The following is a 21122-nucleotide window of genomic DNA, read 5'->3' as shown; positions in this document are numbered from 1 at the left end:
TTGGCAGTTCGGGCTGGACTGTTCCCATAAGGCACAGGGTCAGACTGATTTGCACATAGCCATGTCTGAACTGGGGTGGCTGAGTGAACTAAAGAATGGTGATGGATTAAACCCAGATCAGTTGACTGGGGGTGAGTGTTTGATTTATGCAAACGCTCCGTCCATCATCCCCTTTTGTATCGCTTTGTTCGCCCTAAGTGTGGCAGGGTATGCTCAGACGTGAGTCCCTTGTTCACTTGGCCACTGGATTCAAGATAGCCTGGCTGATGAGGATTATGAATCCGAAACCGGTCCCAGGATGCTTGTTTCCGGTCCAGGGAAGACATGGCTTGGCAGTTCGGGCTGGACTGTTCCCATAAGGCACAGGGTCAGACTGATTTGCACATAGCCATGTCTGAACTGGGGTGGCTGAGTGAACTAAAGAATGGTGATGGATTAAACCCAGATCAGTTGACTGGGGGTGAGTGTTTGATTTATGCAAACGCTCCGTCCATCATCCCCTTTTGTATCGCTTTGTTCGCCCTAAGTGTGGCAGGGTATGCTCAGACGTGAGTCCCTTGTTCACTTGGCCACTGGATTCAAGATAGCCTGGCTGATGAGGATTATGAATCCGAAACCGGTCCCAGGATGCTTGTTTCCGGTCCAGGGAAGACTTGGCTTGGCAGTTCGGGCTGGACTGTTCCCATAAGGCACAGGGTCAGACTGATTTGCACATAGCCATGTCTGAACTGGGGTGGCTGAGTGAACTAAAGAATGGTGATGGATTAAACCCAGATCAGTTGACTGGGGGTGAGTGTTTGATTTATGCAAACGCTCCGTCCATCATCCCCTTTTGTATCGCTTTGTTCGCCCTAAGTGTGGCAGGGTATGCTCAGACGTGAGTCCCTTGTTCACTTGGCCACTGGATTCAAGATAGCCTGGCTGATGAGGATTATGAATCCGAAACCGGTCCCAGGATGCTTGTTTCCGGTCCAGGGAAGACATGGCTTGGCAGTTCGGGCTGGACTTTTCCCATAAGGCACAGGGTCAGACTGATTTGCACATAGCCATGTCTGAACTGGGGTGGCTGAGTGAACTAAAGAATGATGGATTAAACCCAGATCAGTTGACTGGGGGTGAGTGTTTGATTTATGCAAACGCTCCGTCCATCATCCCCTTTTGTATCGCTTTGTTCACCCTAAGTGTGGCAGGGTATGCTCAGACGTGAGTCCCTTGTTCACTTGGCCACTGGATTCAAGACAGCCTGGCTGATGAGGATTATGAATCCGGAACCGGTCCCAGGATGCTTGTTTTCGGTCCAGGGAAGACATGGCTTGGCAGTTCGGGCTGGACTGTTCCCATAAGGCACAGGGTCAGACTGATTTGCACATAGCCATGTCTGAACTGGGGTGGCTGAGTGAACTAAAGAATGGTGATGGATTAAACCCAGATCAGTTGACTGGGGGTGAGTGTTTGATTTATGCAAACGCTCCGTCCATCATCCCCTTTTGTATCGCTTTGTTCGCCCTAAGTGTGGCAGGGTATGCTCAGACGTGAGTCCCTTGTTCACTTGGCCACTGGATTCAAGATAGCCTGGCTGATGAGGATTATGAATCCGAAACCGGTCCCAGGATGCTTGTTTCCGGTCCAGGGAAGGCATGGCTTGGCAGTTCGGGCTGGACTGTTCCCATAAGGCACAGGGTCAGACTGATTTGCACATAGCCATGTCTGAACGGGGGTGGCTGAGTGAACTAAAGAATGGTGATGGATTAAACCCAGATCAGTTGACTGGGGGTGAGTGTTTGATTTATGCAAACGCTCCGTCCATCATCCTCTTTTGTATCGCTTTGTTCGCCCTTAGTGTGGCAGGGTATGCTCAGACGTGAGTCCCTTGTTCACTTGGCCACTGGATTCAAGATAGCCTGGCTGATGAGGATTATGAATCCAAAACCGGTCCCAGGATGCTTGTTTCCGGTCCAGGGAAGACATGGCTTGGCAGTTCGGGCTGGACTGTTCCCATAAGGCACAGGGTCAGACTGATTTGCACATAGCCATGTCTGAACTGGGGTGGCTGAGTGAACTAAAGAATGGTGATGGATTAAACCCAGATCAGTTGACTGGGGGTGAGTGTTTGATTTATGCAAACGCTCCGTCCATCATCCCCTTTTGTATCGCTTTGTTCGCCCTAAGTGTGGCAGGGTATGCTCAGACGTGAGTCCCTTGTTCACTTGGCCACTGGATTTAAGATAGCCTGGCTGATGAGGATTATGAATCCGAAACCGGTCCCAGGATGCTTGTTTCCGGTCCAGGGAAGACATGGCTTGGCAGTTCGGGCTGGACTGTTCCCGTAAGGCACAGGGTCAGACTGATTTGCACATAGCCATGTCTGAACTGGGGTGGCTGAGTGAACTAAAGAATGGTGATGGATTAAACCCAGATCAGTTGACTGGGGGTGAGTGTTTGATTTATGCAAACGCTCCGTCCATCATCCCCTTTGTATCGCTTTGTTCGCCCTAAGTGTGGCAGGGTATGCTCAGACGTGAGTCCCTTGTTCACTTGGCCACTGGATTCAAGATAGCCTGGCTGATGAGGATTATGAATCCGAAACCGGTCCCAGGATGCTTGTTTCCGGTCCAGGGAAGACATGGCTTGGCAGTTCGGGCTGGACTGTTCCCATAAGGCACAGGGTCAGACTGATTTGCACATAGCCATGTCTGAACTGGGGTGGCTGAGTGAACTAAAGAATGGTGATGGATTAAACCCAGATCAGTTGACTGGGGGTGAGTGTTTGATTTATGCAAACGCTCCGTCCATCATCCCCTTTTGTATCGCTTTGTTCGCCCTAAGTGTGGCAGGGTATGCTCAGACGTGAGTCCCTTGTTCACTTGGCCACTGGATTCAAGATAGCCTGGCTGATGAGGATTATAAATCCGAAACCGGTCCCAGGATGCTTGTTTCCGGTCCAGGGAAGACATGGCTTGGCAGTTCGGGCTGGACTGTTCCCATAAGGCACAGGGTCAGACTGATTTGCACATAGCCATGTCTGAACTGGGGTGGCTGAGTGAACTAAAGAATGGTGATGGATTAAACCCAGATCAGTTGACTGGGGGTGAGTGTTTGATTTATGCAAACGCTCCATCCATCATCCCCTTTTGTATCGCTTTGTTCGCCCTAAGTGTGGCAGGGTATGCTCAGACGTGAGTCCCTTGTTCACTTGGCCACTGGATTCAAGATAGCCTGGCTGATGAGGATTATGAATCCGAAACCGGTCCCAGGATGCTTGTTTCCGGTCCAGGGAAGACATGGCTTGGCAGTTCGGGCTGGACTGTTCCCATAAGGCACAGGGTCAGACTGATTTGCACATAGCCATGTCTGAACTGGGGTGGCTGAGTGAACTAAAGAATGGTGATGGATTAAACCCAGATCAGTTGACTGGGGGTGAGTGTTTGATTTATGCAAACGCTCCGTCCATCATCCCCTTTTGTATCGCTTTGTTCGCCCTAAGTGTGGCAGGGTATGCTCAGACGTGAGTCCCTTGTTCACTTGGCCACTGGATTCAAGATAGCCTGGCTGATGAGGATTATGAATCCGAAACCGGTCCCAGGATGCTTGTTTCCGGTCCAGGGAAGACATGGCTTGGCAGTTCGGGCTGGACTGTTCCCATAAGGCACAGGGTCAGACTGATTTGCACATAGCCATGTCTGAACTAGGGTGGCTGAGTGAACTAAAGAATGGTGATGGATTAAACCCAGATCAGTTGACTGGGGGTGAGTGTTTGATTTATGCAAACACTCCGTCCATCATCCCCTTTTGTATCGCTTTGTTCGCCCTAAGTGTGGCAGGGTATGCTCAGACGTGAGTCCCTTGTTCACTTGGCCACTGGATTCAAGATAGCGTGGCTGATGAGGATTATGAATCCGAAACCGGTCCCAGGATGCTTGTTTCCGGTCCAGGGAAGACATGGCTTGGCAGTTCGGGCTGGACTGTTCCCATAAGGCACAGGGTCAGACTGATTTGCACATAGCCATGTCTGAACTGGGGTGGCTGAGTGAACTAAAGAATGGTGATGGATTAAACCCAGATCAGTTGACTGGGGGTGAGTGTTTGATTTATGCAAACGCTCCGTCCATCATCCCCTTTTGTATCGCTTTGTTCGCCCTAAGTGTGGCAGGGTATGCTCAGACGTGAGTCCCTTGTTCACTTGGCCACTGGATTCAAGATAGCCTGGCTGATGAGGATTATGAATCCGAAACCGGTCCCAGGATGCTTGTTTCCGGTCCAGGGAAGACATGGCTTGGCAGTTCGGGCTGGACTGTTCCCATAAGGCACAGGGTCAGACTGATTTGCACATAGCCATGTCTGAACTGGGGTGGCTGAGTGAACTAAAGAATGGTGATGGATTAAACCCAGATCAGTTGACTGGGGTGAGTGTTTGATTTATGCAAACGCTCCGTCCATCATCCCCTTTTGTATCGCTTTGTTCGCCCTAAGTGTGGCAGGGTATGCTCAGACGTGAGTCCCTTGTTCACTTGGCCACTGGATTCAAGATAGCCTGGCTGATGAGGATTATTTATCCGAAACCGGTCCCAGGATGCTTGTTTCCGGTCCAGGGAAGACATGGCTTGGCAGTTCGGGCTGGACTGTTCCCATAAGGCACAGGGTCAGACTGATTTGCACATAGCCATGTCTGAACTGGGGTGGCTGAGTGAACTAAAGAATGGTGATGGATTAAACCCAGATCAGTTGACTGGGGGTGAGTGTTTGATTTATGCAAACGCTCCGTCCATCATCCCCTTTTGTATCGCTTTGTTCGCCCTAAGTGTGGCAGGGTATGCTCAGACGTGAGTCCCTTGTTCACTTGGCCACTGGATTCAAGATAGCCTGGCTGATGAGGATTATGAATCCGAAACCGGTCCCAGGATGCTTGTTTCCGGTCCAGGGAAGACATGGCTTGGCAGTTCGGGCTGGACTGTTCCCATAAGGCACAGGGTCAGACTGATTTGCACATAGCCATGTCTGAACTGGGGTGGCTGAGTGAACTAAAGAATGGTGATGGATTAAACCCAGATCAGTTGACTGGGGGTGAGTGTTTGATTTATGCAAACGCTCCGTCCATCATCCCCTTTTGTATCGCTTTGTTCGCCCTAAGTGTGGCAGGGTATGCTCAGACGTGAGTCCCTTGTTCACTTGGCCACTGGATTCAAGATAGCCTGGCTGATGAGGATTATGAATCCGAAACCGGTCCCAGGTGGCTTGTTTCCGGTCCAGGGAAGACATGGCTTGGCAGTTCGGGCTGGACTGTTCCCATAAGGCACAGGGTCAGACTGATTTGCACATAGCCATGTCTGAACTGGGGTGGCTGAGTGAACTAAAGAATGGTGATGGATTAAACCCAGATCAGTTGACTGCTGGTGAGTGTTTGATTTATGCAAACGCTCCGTCCATCATCCCCTTTTGTATCGCTTTGTTCGCCCTAAGTGTGGCAGGGTATGCTCAGACGTGAGTCCCTTGTTCACTTGGCCACTGGATTCAAGAGAGCCTGGCTGATGAGGATTATGAATCCGAAACCGGTCCCAGGATGCTTGTTTCCGGTCCAGGGAAGACATGGCTTGGCAGTTCGGGCTGGACTGTTCCCATAAGGCACAGGGTCAGACTGATTTGCACATAGCCATGTCTGAACTGGGGTGGCTGAGTGAACTAAAGAATGGTGATGGATTAAACCCAGATCAGTTGACTGGGGGTGAGTGTTTGATTTATGCAAACGCTCCGTCCATCATCCCCTTTGTATCGCTTTGTTCGCCCTAAGTGTGGCAGGGTATGCTCAGACGTGAGTCCCTTGTTCACTTGGCCACTGGATTCAAGATAGCCTGGCTGATGAGGATTATGAATCCGAAACCGGTCCCAGGATGCTTGTTTCCGGTCCAGGGAAGACATGGCTTGGCAGTTCGGGCTGGACTGTTCCCATAAGGCACAGGGTCAGACTGATTTGCACATAGCCATGTCTGAACTGGGGTGGCTGAGTGAACTAAAGAATGGTGATGGATTAAACCCAGATCAGTTGACTGGGGGTGAGTGTTTGATTTATGCAAACGCTCCGTCCATCATCCCCTTTTGTATCGCTTTGTTCGCCCTAAGTGTGGCAGGGTATGCTCAGACGTGAGTCCCTTGTTCACTTGGCCACTGGATTCAAGATAGCCTGGCTGATGAGGATTATAAATCCGAAACCGGTCCCAGGATGCTTGTTTCCGGTCCAGGGAAGACATGGCTTGGCAGTTCGGGCTGGACTGTTCCCATAAGGCACAGGGTCAGACTGCTTTGCACATAGCCATGTCTGAACTGGGGTGGCTGAGTGAACTAAAGAATGGTGATGGATTAAACCCAGATCAGTTGACTGGGGGTGAGTGTTTGATTTATGCAAACGCTCCATCCATCATCCCCTTTTGTATCGCTTTGTTCGCCCTAAGTGTGGCAGGGTATGCTCAGACGTGAGTCCCTTGTTCACTTGGCCACTGGATTCAAGATAGCCTGGCTGATGAGGATTATGAATCCGAAACCGGTCCCAGGATGCTTGTTTCCGGTCCAGGGAAGACATGGCTTGGCAGTTCGGGCTGGACTGTTCCCATAAGGCACAGGGTCAGACTGATTTGCACATAGCCATGTCTGAACTGGGGTGGCTGAGTGAACTAAAGAATGGTGATGGATTAAACCCAGATCAGTTGACTGGGGGTGAGTGTTTGATTTATGCAAACGCTCCGTCCATCATCCCCTTTTGTATCGCTTTGTTCGCCCTAAGTGTGGCAGGGTATGCTCAGACGTGAGTCCCTTGTTCACTTGGCCACTGGATTCAAGATAGCCTGGCTGATGAGGATTATGAATCCGAAACCGGTCCCAGGATGCTTGTTTCCGGTCCAGGGAAGACATGGCTTGGCAGTTCGGGCTGGACTGTTCCCATAAGGCACAGGGTCAGACTGATTTGCACATAGCCATGTCTGAACTGGGGTGGCTGAGTGAACTAAAGAATGGTGATGGATTAAACCCAGATCAGTTGACTGGGGGTGAGTGTTTGATTTATGCAAACGCTCCATCCATCATCCCCTTTTGTATCGCTTTGTTCGCCCTAAGTGTGGCAGGGTATGCTCAGACGTGAGTCCCTTGTTCACTTGGCCACTGGATTCAAGATAGCGTGGCTGATGAGGATTATGAATCCGAAACCGGTCCCAGGATGCTTGTTTCCGGTCCAGGGAAGACATGGCTTGGCAGTTCGGGCTGGACTGTTCCCATAAGGCACAGGGTCAGACTAATTTGCACATAGCCATGTCTGAACTGGGGTGGCTGAGTGAACTAAAGAATGGTGATGGATTAAACCCAGATCAGTTGACTGGGGGTGAGTGTTTGATTTATGCAAACGCTCCGTCCATCATCCCCTTTTGTATCGCTTTGTTCGCCCTAAGTGTGGCAGGGTATGCTCAGACGTGAGTCCCTTGTTCACTTGGCCACTGGATTCAAGATAGCCTGGCTGATGAGGATTATGAATCCGAAACCGGTCCCAGGATGCTTGTTTCCGGTCCAGGGAAGACATGGCTTGGCAGTTCGGGCTGGACTGTTCCCATAAGGCACAGGGTCAGACTGATTTGCACATAGCCATGTCTGAACTGGGGTCGCTGAGTGAACTAAAGAATGGTGATGGATTAAACCCAGATCAGTTGACTGGGGTGAGTGTTTGATTTATGCAAACGCTCCGTCCATCATCCCCTTTTGTATCGCTTTGTTCGCCCTAAGTGTGGCAGGGTATGCTCAGACGTGAGTCCCTTGTTCACTTGGCCACTGGATTCAAGATAGCCTGGCTCATGAGGATTATGAATCCGAAACCGGTCCCAGGATGCTTGTTTCCGGTCAAGGGAAGACATGGCTTGGCAGTTCGGGCTAGACTGTTCCCATAAGGCACAGGGTCAGACTGATTTGCACATAGCCATGTCTGAACTGGGGTGGCTGAGTGAACTAAAGAATGGTGATGGATTAAACCCAGATCAGTTGACTGGGGGTGAGTGTTTGATTTATGCAAACGCTCCGTCCATCATCCCCTTTTGTATCGCTTTGTTCACCCTAAGTGTGGCAGGGTATGCTCAGACGTGAGTCCCTTGTTCACTTGGCCACTGGATTCAAGATAGCCTGGCTGATGAGGATTATGAATCCGAAACCGGTCCCAGGATGCTTGTTTCCGGTCCAGGGAAGACATGGCTTGGCAGTTCGGGCTGGACTGTTCCCATAAGGCACAGGGTCAGACTGATTTGCACATAGCCATGTCTGAACTGGGGTGGCTGAGTGAACTAAAGAATGGTGATGGATTAAACCCAGATCAGTTGACTGGGGGTGAGTGTTTGATTTATGCAAACGCTCCGTCCATCATCCCCTTTTGTATCGCTTTGTTCGCCCTAAGTGTGGCAGGGTATGCTCAGACGTGAGTCCCTTGTTCACTTGGCCACTGGATTCAAGATAGCCTGGCTGATGAGGATTATGAATCCGAAACCGGTCCCAGGATGCTTGTTTCCGGTCCAGGGAAGACATGGCTTGGCAGTTCGGGCTGGACTGTTCCCATAAGGCACAGGGTCAGACTGATTTGCACATAGCCATGTCTGAACTGGGGTGGCTGAGTGAACTAAAGAATGGTGATGGATTAAACCCAGATCAGTTGACTGGGGGTGAGTGTTTGATTTATGCAAACGCTCCGTCCATCATCCCCTTTTGTATCGCTTTGTTCGCCCTAAGTGTGGCAGGGTATGCTCAGACGTGAGTCCCTTGTTCACTTGGCCACTGGATTCAAGATAGCCTGGCTGATGAGGATTATGAATCCGAAACCGGTCCCAGGATGCTTGTTTCCGGTCCAGGGAAGACATGGCTTGGCAGTTCGGGCTGGACTGTTCCCATAAGGCACAGGGTCAGACTGATTTGCACATAGCCATGTCTGAACTGGGGTGGCTGAGTGAACTAAAGAATGGTGATGGATTAAACCCAGATCAGTTGACTGGGGGTGAGTGTTTGATTTATGCAAACGCTCCGTCCATCATCCCCTTTTGTATCGCTTTGTTCGCCCTAAGTGTGGCAGGGTATGCTCAGACGTGAGTCCCTTGTTCACTTGGCCACTGGATTCAAGATAGCCTGGCTGATGAGGATTATGAATCCGAAACCGGTCCCAGGATGCTTGTTTCTGGTCCAGGGAAGACATGGCTTGGCAGTTCGGGCTGGACTGTTCCCATAAGGCACTGGGTCAGACTGATTTGCACATAGCCATGTCTGAACTGGGGTGGCTGAGTGAACTAAAGAATGGTGATGGATTAAACCCAGATCAGTTGACTGGGGGTGAGTGTTTGATTTATGCAAACGCTCCGTCCATCATCCCCTTTTGTATCGCTTTGTTCGCCCTAAGTGTGGCAGGGTATGCTCCGACGTGAGTCCCTTGTTCACTTGGCCACTGGATTCAAGATAGCCTGGCTGATGAGGATTATGAATCCGAAACCGGTCCCAGGATGCTTGTTTCCGGTCCAGGGAAGACATGGCTTGGCAGTTCGGGCTGGACTGTTCCCATAAGGCACAGGGTCAGACTGATTTGCACATAGCCATGTCTGAACTGGGGTGGCTGAGTGAACTAAAGAATGGTGATGGATTAAACCCAGATCAGTTGACTGGGGGTGAGTGTTTGATTTATGCAAACGCTCCGTCCATCATCCCCTTTTGTATCGCTTTGTTCGCCCTAAGTGTGGCAGGGTATGCTCAGACGTGAGTCCCTTGTTCACTTGGCCACTGGATTCAAGATAGCCTGGCTGATGAGGATTATGAATCCGAAACCGGTCCCAGGATGCTTGTTTCCGGTCCAGGGAAGACATGGCTTGGCAGTTCGGGCTGGACTGTTCCCATAAGGCACAGGGTCAGACTGATTTGCACATAGCCATGTCTGAACTGGGGTGGCTGAGTGAACTAAAGAATGGTGATGGATTAAACCCAGATCAGTTGACTGGGGGTGAGTGTTTGATTTATGCAAACGCTCCGTCCATCATCCCCTTTTGTATCGCTTTGTTCGCCCTAAGTGTGGCAGGGTATGCTCAGACGTGAGTCCCTTGTTCACTTGGCCACTGGATTCAAGATAGCCTGGCTGATGAGGATTATGAATCCGAAACCGGTCCCAGGATGCTTGTTTCCGGTCCAGGGAAGACATGGCTTGGCAGTTCGGGCTGGACTGTTTCCATAAGGCACAGTGTCAGACTGATTTGCACATAGCCATGTCTGAACTGGGGTGGCTGAGTGAACTAAAGAATGGTGATGGATTAAACCCAGATCAGTTGACTGGGGGTGAGTGTTTGATTTATGCAAACGCTCCGTCCATCATCCCCTTTTGTATCGCTTTGTTCGCCCTAAGTGTGGCAGGGTATGCTCAGACTAGAGTCCCTTGTTCACTTGGCCACTGGATTCAAGATAGCCTGGCTGATGAGGATTATGAATCCGAAACCGGTCCCAGGATGCTTGTTTCCGGTCCAGGGAAGACATGGCTTGGCAGTTCGGGCTGGACTGTTCCCATAAGGCACAGGGTCAGACTGATTTGCACATAGCCGTGTCTGAACTTGGGTGGCTGAGTGAACTAAAGAATGGTGATGGATTAAACCCAGATCAGTTGACTGGGGTGAGTGTTTGATTTATGCAAACGCTCCGTCCATCATCCCCTTTTGTATCGCTTTGTTCGCCCTAAGTGTGGCAGGGTATGCTCAGACGTGAGTCCCTTGTTCACTTGGCCACTGGATTCAAGATAGCCTGGCTGATGAGGATTATGAATCCGAAACCGGTCCCAGGATGCTTGTTTCCGGTCCAGGGAAGACATGGCTTGGCAGTTCGGGCTGGACTGTTCCCATAAGGCACAGGGTCAGACAGATTTGCACATAGCCATGTCTGAACTGGGGTGGCTGAGTGAACTAAAGAATGGTGATGGATTAAACCCAGATCAGTTGACTGGGGGTGAGTGTTTGATTTATGCAAACGCTCCGTCCATCATCCCCATTTGTATCGCTTTGTTCGCCCTAAGTGTGGCAGGGTATGCTCAGACGTGAGTCCCTTGTTCACTTGGCCACTGGATTCAAGATAGCCTGGCTGATGAGGATTATGAATCCGAAACCGGTCCCAGGATGCTTGTTTCCGGTCCAGGGAAGACATGGCTTGGCAGTTCGGGCTGGACTGTTCCCATAAGGCACAGGGTCAGACTGATTTGCACATAGCCATGTCTGAACTGGGGTGGCTGAGTGAACTAAAGAATGGTGATGGATTAAACCCAGATCAGTTGACTGGGGGTGAGTGTTTGATTTATGCAAACGCTCCGTCCATCATCCCCTTTTGTATCGCTTTGTTCGCCCTAAGTGTGGCAGGGTATGCTCAGACGTGAGTCCCTTGTTCACTTGGCCACTGGATTCAAGATAGCCTGGCTGATGAGGATTATGAATCCGAAACCGGTCCCAGGATGCTTGTTTCCGGTCCAGGGAAGACATGGCTTGGCAGTTCGGGCTGGACTGTTCCCATAAGGCACAGGGTCAGACTGATTTGCACATAGCCATGTCTGAACTGGGGTGGCTGAGTGAACTAAAGAATGGTGATGGATTAAACCCAGATCAGTTGACTGGGGGTGAGTGTTTGATTTATGCAAACGCTCCGTCCATCATCCCCTTTTGTATCGCTTTGTTCGCCCTAAGTGTGGCAGGGTATGCTCAGACGTGAGTCCCTTGTTCACTTGGCCACTGGATTCAAGATAGCGTGGCTGATGAGGATTATGAATCCGAAACCGGTCCCAGGATGCTTGTTTCCGGTCCAGGGAAGACATGGCTTGGCAGTTCTGGCTGGACTGTTCCCATAAGGCACAGGGTCAGACTGATTTGCACATAGCCATGTCTGAACTGGGGTGGCTGAGTGAACTAAAGAATGGTGATGGATTAAACCCAGATCAGTTGACTGGGGGTGAGTGTTTGATTTATGCAAACGCTCCGTCCATCATCCCCTTTTGTATCGCTTTGTTCGCCCTAAGTGTGGCAGGGTATGCTCAGACGTGAGTCCCTTGTTCACTTGGCCACTGGATTCAAGATAGCCTGGCTGATGAGGATTATGAATCCGAAACCGGTCCCAGGATGCTTGTTTCCGGTCCAGGGAAGACATGGCTTGGCAGTTCGGGCTGGACTGTTTCCATAAGGCACAGTGTCAGACTGATTTGCACATAGCCATGTCTGAACTGGGGTGGCTGAGTGAACTAAAGAATGGTGATGGATTAAACCCAGATCAGTTGACTGGGGGTGAGTGTTTGATTTATGCAAACGCTCCGTCCATCATCCCCTTTTGTATCGCTTTGTTCGCCCTAAGTGTGGCAGGGTATGCTCAGACTAGAGTCCCTTGTTCACTTGGCCACTGGATTCAAGATAGCCTGGCTGATGAGGATTATGAATCCGAAACCGGTCCCAGGATGCTTGTTTCCGGTCCAGGGAAGACATGGCTTGGCAGTTCGGGCTGGACTGTTCCCATAAGGCACAGGGTCAGACTGATTTGCACATAGCCGTGTCTGAACTTGGGTGGCTGAGTGAACTAAAGAATGGTGATGGATTAAACCCAGATCAGTTGACTGGGGTGAGTGTTTGATTTATGCAAACGCTCCGTCCATCATCCCCTTTTGTATCGCTTTGTTCGCCCTAAGTGTGGCAGGGTATGCTCAGACGTGAGTCCCTTGTTCACTTGGCCACTGGATTCAAGATAGCCTGGCTGATGAGGATTATGAATCCGAAACCGGTCCCAGGATGCTTGTTTCCGGTCCAGGGAAGACATGGCTTGGCAGTTCGGGCTGGACTGTTCCCATAAGGCACAGGGTCAGACAGATTTGCACATAGCCATGTCTGAACTGGGGTGGCTGAGTGAACTAAAGAATGGTGATGGATTAAACCCAGATCAGTTGACTGGGGGTGAGTGTTTGATTTATGCAAACGCTCCGTCCATCATCCCCATTTGTATCGCTTTGTTCGCCCTAAGTGTGGCAGGGTATGCTCAGACGTGAGTCCCTTGTTCACTTGGCCACTGGATTCAAGATAGCCTGGCTGATGAGGATTATGAATCCGAAACCGGTCCCAGGATGCTTGTTTCCGGTCCAGGGAAGACATGGCTTGGCAGTTCGGGCTGGACTGTTCCCATAAGGCACAGGGTCAGACTGATTTGCACATAGCCATGTCTGAACTGGGGTGGCTGAGTGAACTAAAGAATGGTGATGGATTAAACCCAGATCAGTTGACTGGGGGTGAGTGTTTGATTTATGCAAACGCTCCGTCCATCATCCCCTTTTGTATCGCTTTGTTCGCCCTAAGTGTGGCAGGGTATGCTCAGACGTGAGTCCCTTGTTCACTTGGCCACTGGATTCAAGATAGCCTGGCTGATGAGGATTATGAATCCGAAACCGGTCCCAGGATGCTTGTTTCCGGTCCAGGGAAGACATGGCTTGGCAGTTCGGGCTGGACTGTTCCCATAAGGCACAGGGTCAGACTGATTTGCACATAGCCATGTCTGAACTGGGGTGGCTGAGTGAACTAAAGAATGGTGATGGATTAAACCCAGATCAGTTGACTGGGGGTGAGTGTTTGATTTATGCAAACGCTCCGTCCATCATCCCCTTTTGTATCGCTTTGTTCGCCCTAAGTGTGGCAGGGTATGCTCAGACGTGAGTCCCTTGTTCACTTGGCCACTGGATTCAAGATAGCGTGGCTGATGAGGATTATGAATCCGAAACCGGTCCCAGGATGCTTGTTTCCGGTCCAGGGAAGACATGGCTTGGCAGTTCTGGCTGGACTGTTCCCATAAGGCACAGGGTCAGACTGATTTGCACATAGCCATGTCTGAACTGGGGTGGCTGAGTGAACTAAAGAATGGTGATGGATTAAACCCAGATCAGTTGACTGGGGGTGAGTGTTTGATTTATGCAAACGCTCCGTCCATCATCCCCTTTTGTATCGCTTTGTTCGACCTAAGTGTGGCAGGGTATGCTCAGACGTGAGTCCCTTGTTCACTTGGCCACTGGATTCAAGATAGCCTGGCTGATGAGGATTATGAATCCGAAACCGGTCCCAGGATGCTTGTTTCCGGTCCAGGGAAGACATGGCTTGGCAGTTCGGGCTGGACTGTTCCCATAAGGCACAGGGTCAGACTGATTTGCACATAGCCATGTCTGAACTGGGGTGGCTGAGTGAACTAAAGATTGGTGATGGATTAAACCCAGATCAGTTGACTGGGGGTGAGTGTTTGATTTATGCAAACGCTCCGTCCATCATCCCCTTTTGTATCGCTTTGTTCGCCCTAAGTGTGGCAGGGTATGCTCAGACGTGAGTCCCTTGTTCACTTGGCCACTGGATTCAAGATAGCCTGGCTGATGAGGATTATGAATCCGAAACCGGTCCCAGGTGGCTTGTTTCCGGTCCAGGGAAGACATGGCTTGGCAGTTCGGGCTGGACTGTTCCCATAAGGCACAGGGTCAGACTGATTTGCACATAGCCATGTCTGAACTGGGGTGGCTGAGTGAACTAAAGAATGGTGATGGATTAAACCCAGATCAGTTGACTGGGGGTGAGTGTTTGATTTATGCAAACGCTCCGTCCATCATCCCCTTTGTATCGCTTTGTTCGCCCTAAGTGTGGCAGGGTATGCTCAGACGTGAGTCCCTTGTTCACTTGGCCACTGGATTCAAGATAGCCTGGCTGATGAGGATTATGAATCCGAAACCGGTCCCAGGATGCTTGTTTCCGGTCCAGGGAAGACATGGCTTGGCAGTTCGGGCTGGACTGTTCCCATAAGGCACAGGGTCAGACTGATTTGCACATAGCCATGTCTGAACTGGGGTGGCTGAGTGAACTAAAGAATGGTGATGGATTAAACCCAGATCAGTTGACTGGGGGTGAGTGTTTGATTTATGCAAACGCTCCGTCCATCATCCCCTTTTGTATCGCTTTGTTCGCCCTAAGTGTGGCAGGGTATGCTCAGACGTGAGTCCCTTGTTCACTTGGCCACTGGATTCAAGATAGCCTGGCTGATGAGGATTATAAATCCGAAACCGGTCCCAGGATGCTTGTTTCCGGTCCAGGGAAGACATGGCTTGGCAGTTCGGGCTGGACTGTTCCCATAAGGCACAGGGTCAGACTGCTTTGGACATAGCCATGTCTGAACTGGGGTGGCTGAGTGAACTAAAGAATGGTGATGGATGAAACCCAGATCAGTTGACTGGGGGTGAGTGTTTGATTTATGCAAACGCTCCATCCATCATCCCCTTTTGTATCGCTTTGTTCGCCCTAAGTGTGGCAGGGTATGCTCAGACGTGAGTCCCTTGTTCACTTGGCCACTGGATTCAAGATAGCCTGGCTGATGAGGATTATGAATCCGAAACCGGTCCCAGGATGCTTGTTTCCGGTCCAGGGAAGACATGGCTTGGCAGTTCGGGCTGGACTGTTCCCATAAGGCACAGGGTCAGACTGATTTGCACATAGCCATGTCTGAACTGGGGTGGCTGAGTGAACTAAAGAATGGTGATGGATTAAACCCAGATCAGTTGACTGGGGGTGAGTGTTTGATTTATGCAAACGCTCCGTCCATCATCCCCTTTTGTATCGCTTTGTTCGCCCTAAGTGTGGCAGGGTATGCTCAGACGTGAGTCCCTTGTTCACTTGGCCACTGGATTCAAGATAGCCTGGCTGATGAGGATTATGAATCCGAAACCGGTCCCAGGATGCTTGTTTCCGGTCCAGGGAAGACATGGCTTAGCAGTTCGGGCTGGACTGTTCCCATAAGGCACAGGGTCAGACTGATTTGCACATAGCCATGTCTGAACTGGGGTGGCTGAGTGAACTAAAGAATGGTGATGGATTAAACCCAGATCAGTTGACTGGGGGTGAGTGTTTGATTTATGCAAACGCTCCGTCCATCATCCCCTTTTGTATCGCTTTGTTCGCCCTAAGTGTGGCAGGGTATGCTCAGACGTGAGTCCCTTGTTCACTTGGCCACTGGATTCAAGATAGCCTGGCTGATGAGGATTATGAATCCGAAACCGGTCCCAGGATGCTTGTTTCCGGTCCAGGGAAGACATGGCTTGGCAGTTCGGGCTGGACTGTTCCCATAAGGCACAGGGTCAGACTGATTTGCACATAGCCATGTCTGAACTGGGGTCGCTGAGTGAACTAAAGAATGGTGATGGATTTAACCCAGATCAGTTGACTGGGGTGAGTGTTTGATTTATGCAAACGCTCCGTCCATCATCCCCTTTTGTATCGCTTTGTTCGCCCTAAGTGTGGCAGGGTATGCTCAGACGTGAGTCCCTTGTTCACTTGGCCACTGGATTCAAGATAGCCTGGCTGATGAGGATTATGAATCCGAAACCGGTCCCAGGATGCTTGTTTCCGGTCCAGGGAAGACATGGCTTGGCAGTTCGGGCTAGACTGTTCCCATAAGGCACAGGGTCAGACTGATTTGCACATAGCCATGTCTGAACTGGGGTGGCTGAGTGAACTAAAGAATGGTGATGGATTAAACCCAGATCAGTTGACTGGGGGTGAGTGTTTGATTTATGCAAACGCTCCGTCCATCATCCCCTTTTGTATCGCTTTGTTCACTCTAAGTGTGGCAGGGTATGCTCAGACGTGAGTCCCTTGTTCACTTGGCCACTGGATTCAAGATAGCCTGGCTGATGAGGATTATGAATCCAAAACCGGTCCCAGGATGCTTGTTTCCGGTCCAGGGAAGACATGGCTTGGCAGTTCGGGCTGGACTGTTCCCATAAGGCACAGGGTCAGACTGATTTGCACATAGCCATGTCTGAACTGGGGTGGCTGAGTGAACTAAAGAATGGTGATGGATTAAACCCAGATCAGTTGACTAGGGGTGAGTGTTTGATTTATGCAAGCGCTCCGTCCATCATCCCCTTTTGTATCGCTTTGTTCGCCCTAAGTGTGGCAGGGTATGCTCAGACGTGAGTCCCTTGTTCACTTGGCCACTGGATTCAAGATAGCCTGGCTGATGAGGATTATGAATCCGAAACCGGTCCCAGGATGCTTGTTTCCGGTCCAGGGAAGACATGGCTTGGCAGTTCGGGCTGGACTGTTCCCATAAGGCACAGGGTCAGACTGATTTGCACATAGCCATGTCTGAACTGGGGTCGCTGAGTGAACTAAAGAATGGTGATGGATTTAACCCAGATCAGTTGACTGGGGTGAGTGTTTGATTTATGCAAACGCTCCGTCCATCATCCCCTTTTGTATCGCTTTGTTCGCCCTAAGTGTGGCAGGGTATGCTCAGACGTGAGTCCCTTGTTCACTTGGCCACTGGATTCAAGATAGCCTGGCTGATGAGGATTATGAATCCGAAACCGGTCCCAGGATGCTTGTTTCCGGTCCAGGGAAGACATGGCTTGGCAGTTCGGGCTAGACTGTTCCCATAAGGCACAGGGTCAGACTGATTTGCACATAGCCATGTCTGAACTGGGGTGGCTGAGTGAACTAAAGAATGGTGATGGATTAAACCCAGATCAGTTGACTGGGGGTGAGTGTTTGATTTATGCAAACGCTCCGTCCATCATCCCCTTTTGTATCGCTTTGTTCACTCTAAGTGTGGCAGGGTATGCTCAGACGTGAGTCCCTTGTTCACTTGGCCACTGGATTCAAGATAGCCTGGCTGATGAGGATTATGAATCCAAAACCGGTCCCAGGATGCTTGTTTCCGGTCCAGGGAAGACATGGCTTGGCAGTTCGGGCTGGACTGTTCCCATAAGGCACAGGGTCAGACTGATTTGCACATAGCCATGTCTGAACTGGGGTGGCTGAGTGAACTAAAGAATGGTGATGGATTGAACCCAGATCAGTTGACTAGGGGTGAGTGTTTGATTTATGCAAACGCTCCGTCCATCATCCCCTTTTGTATCGCTTTGTTCGCCCTAAGTGTGGCAGGGTATGCTCAGACGTGAGTCCCTTGTTCACTTGGCCACTGGATTCAAGATAGCCTGGCTGATGAGGATTATGAATCCGAAACCGGTCCCAGGATGCTTGTTTCCGGTCCAGGGAAGACATGGCTTGGCAGTTCGGGCTGGACTGTTCCCATAAGGCACAGGGTCAGACTGATTTGCACATAGCCATGTCTGAACTTGGGTGGCTGAGTGAACTAAAGAATGGTGATGGATTAAACCCAGATCAGTTGACTGGGGTGAGTGTTTGATTTATGCAAACGCTCCGTCCATCATCCCCTTTTGTATCGCTTTGTTCGCCCTAAGTGTGGCAGGGTATGCTCAGACGTGAGTCCCTTGTTCACTTGGCCACTGGATTCAAGATAGCCTGGCTGATGAGGATTATGAATCCGAAACCGGTCCCAGGATGCTTGTTTCCGGTCCAGGGAAGACATGGCTTGGCAGTTCGGGCTGGACTGTTCCCATAAGGCACAGGGTCAGACAGATTTGCACATAGCCATGTCTGAACTGGGGTGGCTGAGTGAACTAAAGAATGGTGATTGATTAAACCCAGATCAGTTGACTGGGGGTGAGTGTTTGATTTATGCAAACGCTCCGTCCATCATCCCCATTTGTATCGCTTTGTTCGCCCTAAGTGTGGCAGGGTATGCTCAGACGTGAGTCCCTTGTTCACTTGGCCACTGGATTCAAGATAGCCTGGCTGATGAGGATTATGAATCCGAAACCGGTCCCAGGATGCTTGTTTCCGGTCCAGGGAAGACATGGCTTGGCAGTTCGGGCTGGACTGTTCCCATAAGGCACAGGGTCAGACTGATTTGCACATAGCCATGTCTGAACTGGGGTGGCTGAGTGAACTAAAGAATGGTGATGGATTAAACCCAGATCAGTTGACTGGTGGTGAGTGTTTGATTTATGCAAACGCTCCGTCCATCATCCCCTTTTGTATCGCTTTGTTCGCCCTAAGTGTGGCAGGGTATGCTCAGACGTGAGTCCCTTGTTCACTTGGCCACTGGATTCAAGATAGCCTGGCTGATGAGGATTATGAATCCGAAACCGGTCCCAGGATGCTTGTTTCCGGTCCAGGGAAGACATGGCTTGGCAGTTCGGGCTGGACTGTTCCCATAAGGCACAGGGTCAGACTGATTTGCACATAGCCATGTCTGAACTGGGGTGGCTGAGTGAACTAAAGAATGGTGATGGATTAAACCCAGATCAGTTGACTGGGGGTGAGTGTTTGATTTATGCAAACGCTCCGTCCATCATCCCCTTTTGTATCGCTTTGTTCGCCCTAAGTGTGGCAGGGTATGCTCAGACGTGAGTCCCTTGTTCACTTGGCCACTGGATTCAAGATAGCCTGGCTGATGAGGATTATGAATCCGAAACCGGTCCCAGGATGCTTGTTTCCGGTCCAGGGAAGACATGGCTTGGCAGTTCGGGCTGGACTGTTCCCATAAGGCACAGGGTCAGACTGATTTGCACATAGCCATGTCTGAACTGGGGTCGCTGAGTGAACTAAAGAATGGTGATGGATTTAACCCAGATCAGTTGACTGGGGTGAGTGTTTGATTTATGCAAACGCTCCATCCATCATCCCCTTTTGTATCGCTTTGTTCGCCCTAAGTGTGGCAGGGTATGCTCAGACGTGAGTCCCTTGTTCACTTGGCCACTGGATTCAAGATAGCCTGGCTGATGAGGATTATGAATCCGAAACCGGTCCCAGGATGCTTGTTTCCGGTCCAGGGAAGACATGGCTTGGCAGTTCGGGCTAGACTGTTCCCATAAGGCACAGGGTCAGACTGATTTGCACATAGCCATGTCTGAACTGGGGTGGCTGAGTGAACTAAAGAATGGTGATGGATTAAACCCAGATCAGTTGACTGGGGGTGAGTGTTTGATTTATGCAAACGCTCCGTCCATCATCCCCTTTTGTATTGCTTTGTTCACCCTAAGTGTGGCAGGGTATGCTCAGACGTGAGTCCCTTGTTCACTTGGCCACTGGATTCAAGATAGCCTGGCTGATGAGGATTATGAATCCGAAACCGGTCCCAGGATGCTTGTTTCTGGTCCAGGGAAGACATGGCTTGGCAGTTCGGGCTGGACTGTTCCCATAAGGCACAGGGTCAGACTCATTTGCACATAGCCATGTCTGAACTGGGGTGGCTGAGTGAACTAAAGAATGGTGATGGATTAAACCCAGATCAGTTGACTAGGGGTGAGTGTTTGATTTATGCAAACGCTCCGTCCATCATCCCCTTTTGTATCGCTTTGTTCGCCCTAAGTGTGGCAGGGTATGCTCAGACGTGAGTCCCTTGTTCACTTGGCCACTGGATTCAAGATAGCCTGGCTGATGAGGATTATGAATCCGAAACCGGTCCCAGGATGCTTGTTTCCGGTCCAGGGAAGACATGGCTTGGCAGTTCGGGCTGGACTGTTCCCATAAGGCACAGGGTCAGACTGATTTGCACATAGCCATGTCTGAACTGGGGTCGCTGAGTGAACTAAAGAATGGTGATGGATTTAACCCAGATCAGTTGACTGGGGTGAGTGTTTGATTTATGCAAACGCTCCATCCATCATCCCCTTTTGTATCGCTTTGTTCGCCCTAAGTGTGGCAGGGTATGCTCAGACGTGAGTCCCTTGTTCACTTGGCCACTGGATTCAAGATAGCCTGGCTGATGAGGATTATGAATCCGAAACCGGTCCCAGGATGCTTGTTTCCGGTCCAGGGAAGACATGGCTTGGCAGTTCGGGCTAGACTGTTCCCATAAGGCACAGGGTCAGACTGATTTGCACATAGCCATGTCTGAACTGGGGTGGCTGAGTGAACTAAAGAATGGTGATGGATTAAACCCAGATCAGTTGACTGGGGGTGAGTGTTTGATTTATGCAAACGCTCCATCCATCATCCCCTTTTGTATCGCTTTGTTCGCCCTAAGTGTGGCAGGGTATGCTCAGACGTGAGTCCCTTGTTCACTTGGCCACTGGATTCAAGATAGCGTGGCTGATGAGGATTATGAATCCGAAACCGGTCCCAGGATGCTTGTTTCCGGTCCAGGGAAGACATGGCTTGGCAGTTCGGGCTGGACTGTTCCCATAAGGCACAGGGTCAGACTGATTTGCACATAGCCATGTCTGAACTGGGGTGGCT

The sequence above is a fragment of the Lissotriton helveticus genome, chromosome 3_1, assembly GCF_964261635.1.
Source record: "Lissotriton helveticus chromosome 3_1, aLisHel1.1, whole genome shotgun sequence".
Taxonomy (NCBI): Eukaryota; Metazoa; Chordata; class Amphibia; order Caudata; family Salamandridae; genus Lissotriton; species Lissotriton helveticus.
The sequence above is the reverse complement of the archived record's forward strand: the minus strand, read 5'-3'. Positions refer to the sequence as shown.